Source organism: Montipora foliosa, chromosome 5, assembly GCF_036669935.1.
Source record: "Montipora foliosa isolate CH-2021 chromosome 5, ASM3666993v2, whole genome shotgun sequence".
In the NCBI taxonomy this organism is placed as follows: Eukaryota; Metazoa; Cnidaria; class Anthozoa; order Scleractinia; family Acroporidae; genus Montipora; species Montipora foliosa.
The window spans coordinates 31143251-31149418 of NC_090873.1; positions in this window are offsets into that span (position 1 = coordinate 31143251).

The window sequence follows — 6168 nt, forward strand, 5'->3', positions numbered from 1 at the left end:
CTTTGCTACTTTGCGAAAAATGGCCATTTTCGACACTTTTGCGAAAAATGTTATTTCTCTTCTAATAGGTCTTTTTTCATGCGGTTTTTTGCATAGCGCAAATCTAGGATAGTTTAGCTTTCAATCCATACTAATTAGGCTATCAGGCGACTTGTATTTCCTATTTTTTTAGCCTTCCGAAGTTCGGCCAAAAAATCGGCCATTTTTGAAAATTTCCCTCTTCGTCCCCCTTTGCTACTTTGCGAAAAATGGCCATTTTCGACACTTTTGCGAAAAATGTTATTTCTTTCGTAATAGGTCTTTTTTCATGCGGTTTTTTGCATAGCGCAAATCTAGGATAGTTTAGCTTTCAATCCATACTAATTAGGCTATCAGGCGACTTGTATTTCCTATTTTTTTAGCCTTCCGAAGTTCGGCCAAAAAATCGGCCATTTTTGAAAATTTTCCTTTGGTCCCCCCTTTGCTACTTTGCGAAAAATGGCCATTTTCGACACTTTTGCGAAAAATGTTATTTCTCTTCTAATAGGTCTTTTTTCATGCGGTTTTTTGCATAGCGCAAATCTAGGATAGTTTAGCTTTCAATCCATACTAATTAGGCTATCAGGCGACTTGTATTTCCTATTTTTTTAGCCTTCCGAAGTTCGGCCAAAAAATCGGCCATTTTTGAAAATTTTCCTTTGGTCCCCCCTTTGCTACTTTGCGAAAAATGGCCATTTTCGACACTTTTGCGAAAAATGTTATTTCTCTTCTAATAGGTCTTTTTTCATGCGGTTTTTTGCATAGCGCAAATCTAGGATAGTTTAGCTTTCAATCCATACTAATTAGGCTATCAGGCGACTTGTATTTCCTATTTTTTTAGCCTTCCGAAGTTCGGCCAAAAAATCGGCCATTTTTGAAAATTTTCCTTTGGTCCCCCTTTGCTACTTTGCGAAAAATGGCCATTTTCGACACTTTTGCGAAAAATGTTATTTCTCTTCTAATAGGTCTTTTTTCATGCGGTTTTTTGCATAGCGCAAATCTAGGATAGTTTAGCTTTCAATCCATACTAATTAGGCTATCAGGCGACTTGTATTTCCTATTTTTTTAGCCTTCCGAAGTTCGGCCAAAAAATCGGCCATTTTTGAAAATTTTCCTTTGGTCCCCCCTTTGCTACTTTGCGAAAAATGGCCATTTTCGACACTTTTGCGAAAAATGTTATTTCTCTTCTAATAGGTCTTTTTTCATGCGGTTTTTTGCATAGCGCAAATCTAGGATAGTTTAGCTTTCAATCCATACTAATTAGGCTATCAGGCGACTTGTATTTCCTATTTTTTTAGCCTTCCGAAGTTCGGCCAAAAAATCGGCCATTTTTGAGAAATTTCCTTTGGTCCCCCCTTTGCTACTTTGCGAAAAATGGCCATTTTCGACACTTTTGCGAAAAATGTTATTTCTCTTCTAATAGGTCTTTTTTCATGCGGTTTTTTGCATAGCGCAAATCTAGGATAGTTTAGCTTTCAATCCATACTAATTAGGCTATCAGGCGACTTGTATTTCCTATTTTTTTAGCCTTCCGAAGTTCGGCCAAAAAATCGGCCATTTTTGAAAATTTTCCTTTGGTCCCCCCTTTGCTACTTTGCGAAAAATGGCCATTTTCGACACTTTTGCGAAAAATGTTATTTCTCTTCTAATAGGTCTTTTTTCATGCGGTTTTTTGCATAGCGCAAATCTAGGATAGTTTAGCTTTCAATCCATACTAATTAGGCTATCAGGCGACTTGTATTTCCTATTTTTTTAGCCTTCCGAAGTTCGGCCAAAAAATCGGCCATTTTTGAAAATTTTCCTTTGGTCCCCCTTTGCTACTTTGCGAAAAATGGCCATTTTCGACACTTTTGCGAAAAATGTTATTTCTCTTCTAATAGGTCTTTTTTCATGCGGTTTTTTGCATAGCGCAAATCTAGGATAGTTTAGCTTTCAATCCATACTAATTAGGCTATCAGGCGACTTGTATTTCCTATTTTTTTAGCCTTCCGAAGTTCGGCCAAAAAATCGGCCATTTTTGAAAATTTTCCTTTGGTCCCCCCTTTGCTACTTTGCGAAAAATGGCCATTTTCGACACTTTTGCGAAAAATGTTATTTCTCTTCTAATAGGTTTCCTTTCATGCGGTTTTTTGCATAGCGCAAATCTAGGATAGTTTAGCTTTCAATCCATACTAATTAGGCTATCAGGCGACTTGTATTTCCTATTTTTTTAGCCTTCCGAAGTTCGGCCAAAAAATCGGCCATTTTTGAAAATTTCCCTTTGGTCCCCCTTTGCTACTTTGCGAAAAATGGCCATTTTCGACACTTTTGCGAAAAATGTTATTTCTCTTCTAATAGTAGTTTTTTCATGCGGTTTTTTGCATAGCGCAAATCTAGGATAGTTTAGCTTTCAATCCATACTAATTAGGCTATCAGGCGACTTGTATTTCCTATTTTTTTAGCCTTCCGAAGTTCGGCCAAAAAATCGGCCATTTTTGAAAATTTCCTTTGGTCCCCCCTTTGCTACTTTGCGAAAAATGGCCATTTTCGACACTTTTGCGAAAAATGTTATTTCTCTTCTAATAGGTCTTTTTTCATGCGGTTTTTTGCATAGCGCAAATCTAGGATAGTTTAGCTTTCAATCCATACTAATTAGGCTATCAGGCGACTTGTATTTCCTATTTTTTTAGCCTTCCGAAGTTCGGCCAAAAAATCGGCCATTTTTGAAAAATTTCCTTTGGTCCCCCCTTTGCTACTTTGCGAAAAATGGCCATTTTCGACACTTTTGCGAAAAATGTTATTTCTCTTCTAATAGGTCTTTTTTCATGCGGTTTTTTGCATAGCGCAAATCTAGGATAGTTTAGCTTTCAATCCATACTAATTAGGCTATCAGGCGACTTGTATTTCCTATTTTTTTAGCCTTCCGAAGTTCGGCCAAAAAATCGGCCATTTTTGAAAATTTTCCTTTGGTCCCCCCTTTGCTACTTTGCGAAAAATGGCCATTTTCGACACTTTTGCGAAAAATGTTATTTCTCTTCTAATAGGTCTTTTTTCATGCGGTTTTTTGCATAGCGCAAATCTAGGATAGTTTAGCTTTCAATCCATACTAATTAGGCTATCAGGCGACTTGTATTTCCTATTTTTTTAGCCTTCCGAAGTTCGGCCAAAAAATCGGCCATTTTTGAAAATTTCCCTTTGGTCCCCCCTTTGCTACTTTGCGAAAAATGGCCATTTTCGACACTTTTGCGAAAAATGTTATTTCTCTTCTAATAGGTCTTTTTTCATGCGGTTTTTTGCATAGCGCAAATCTAGGATAGTTTAGCTTTCAATCCATACTAATTAGGCTATCAGGCGACTTGTATTTCCTATTTTTTTAGCCTTCCGAAGTTCGGCCAAAAAATCGGCCATTTTTGAAAATTTCCCTTTGGTCCCCCCTTTGCTACTTTGCGAAAAATGGCCATTTTCGACACTTTTGCGAAAAATGTTATTTCTCTTCTAATAGGTCTTTTTTCATGCGGTTTTTTGCATAGCGCAAATCTAGGATAGTTTAGCTTTCAATCCATACTAATTAGGCTATCAGGCGACTTGTATTTCCTATTTTTTTAGCCTTCCGAAGTTCGGCCAAAAAATCGGCCATTTTTAAAAATTACCTTTTGTCCCCCCTTTGCTACTTTGCGAAAAATGGCCATTTTCGACACTTTTGCGAAAAATGTTATTTCTCTTCTAATAGGTCTTTTTTCATGCGGTTTTTTGCATAGCGCAAATCTAGGATAGTTTAGCTTTCAATCCATACTAATTAGGCTATCAGGCGACTTGTATTTCCTATTTTTTTAGCCTTCCGAAGTTCGGCCAAAAAATCGGCCATTTTTGAAAAATTTCCTTTGGTCCCCCCTTTGCTACTTTGCGAAAAATGGCCATTTTCGACACTTTTGCGAAAAATGTTATTTCTCTTCTAATAGGTCTTTTTTCATGCGGTTTTTTGCATAGCGCAAATCTAGGATAGTTTAGCTTTCAATCCATACTAATTAGGCTATCAGGCGACTTGTATTTCCTATTTTTTTAGCCTTCCGAAGTTCGGCCAAAAAATCGGCCATTTTTGAAAATTTTCCTTTGGTCCCCCCTTTGCTACTTTGCGAAAAATGGCCATTTTCGACACTTTTGCGAAAAATGTTATTTCTCTTCTAATAGGTTCTTTTTCATGCGGTTTTTTGCATAGCGCAAATCTAGGATAGTTTAGCTTTCAATCCATACTAATTAGGCTATCAGGCGACTTGTATTTCCTATTTTTTTAGCCTTCCGAAGTTCGACCAAAAAATCGGCCATTTTTGAAAATTTTCCTTTGGTCCCCCCTTTGCTACTTTGCGAAAAATGGCCATTTTCGACACTTTTGCGAAAAATGTTATTTCTCTTCTAATAGGTCTTTTTTCATGCGGTTTTTTGCATAGCGCAAATCTAGGATAGTTTAGCTTTCAATCCATACTAATTAGGCTATCAGGCGACTTGTATTCCTTTTTTTAGCCTTCCGAAGTTCGACCAAAAAATCGGCCATTTTTGAAAATTTCCTTTGGTCCCCCCTTTGCTACTTTGCGAAAAATGGCCATTTTCGACACTTTTGCGAAAAATGTTATTTCTCTTCTAATAGGTCTTTTTTCATGCGGTTTTTTGCATAGCGCAAATCTAGGATAGTTTAGCTTTCAATCCATACTAATTAGGCTATCAGGCGACTTGTATTTCCTATTTTTTTAGCCTTCCGAAGTTCGGCCAAAAAATCGGCCATTTTTGAAAATTTTCCTTTGGTCCCCCCTTTGCTACTTTGCGAAAAATGGCCATTTTCGACACTTTTGCGAAAAATGTTATTTCTCTTCTAATAGGTCTTTTTTCATGCGGTTTTTTGCATAGCGCAAATCTAGGATAGTTTAGCTTTCAATCCATACTAATTAGGCTATCAGGCGACTTGTATTTCCTATTTTTTTAGCCTTCCGAAGTTCGACCAAAAAATCGGCCATTTTTGAAAAATTTCCTTTGGTCCCCCCTTTGCTACTTTGCGAAAAATGGCCATTTTCGACACTTTTGCGAAAAATGTTATTTCTCTTCTAATAGGTCTTTTTCATGCGGTTTTTTGCATAGCGCAAATCTAGGATAGTTTAGCTTTCAATCCATACTAATTAGGCTATCAGGCGACTTGTATTTCCTATTTTTTTAGCCTTCCGAAGTTCGACCAAAAAATCGGCCATTTTTGAAAAATTCCTTTGGTCCCCCCTTTGCTACTTTGCGAAAAATGGCCATTTTCGACACTTTTGCGAAAAATGTTATTTCTCTTCTAATAGGTCTTTTTTCATGCGGTTTTTTGCATAGCGCAAATCTAGGATAGTTTAGCTTTCAATCCATACTAATTAGGCTATCAGGCGACTTGTATTTCCTATTTTTTTAGCCTTCCGAAGTTCGGCCAAAAAATCGGCCTTTTTTGAATTATGTCCTTTGGTCCCCCCTTTGCTACTTTGCGAAAAATGGCCATTTTCGACACTTTTGCGAAAAATGTTATTTCTCTTCTAATAGGTCTTTTTTCATGCGGTTTTTTGCATAGCGCAAATCTAGGATAGTTTAGCTTTCAATCCATACTAATTAGGCTATCAGGCGACTTGTATTTCCTATTTTTTTAGCCTTCCGAAGTTCGGCCAAAAAATCGGCCATTTTTGAAATTATTTCTTTGGTCCCCCCTTTGCTACTTTGCGAAAAATGGCCATTTTCGACACTTTTGCGAAAAATGTTATTTCTCTTCTAATAGGTCTTTTTTCATGCGGTTTTTTGCATAGCGCAAATCTAGGATAGTTTAGCTTTCAATCCATACTAATTAGGCTATCAGGCGACTTGTATTTCCTATTTTTTTAGCCTTCCGAAGTTCGGCCAAAAAATCGGCCATTTTTGAAAATTTCCTTTGGTCCCCCCTTTGCTACTTTGCGAAAAATGGCCATTTTCGACACTTTTGCGAAAAATGTTATTTCTCTTCTAATAGGTCTTTTTTCATGCGGTTTTTTGCATAGCGCAAATCTAGGATAGTTTAGCTTTCAATCCATACTAATTAGGCTATCAGGCGACTTGTATTTCCTATTTTTTTAGCCTTCCGAAGTTCGACCAAAAAATCGGCCATTTTTGAAAATTTTCCTTTGGTCC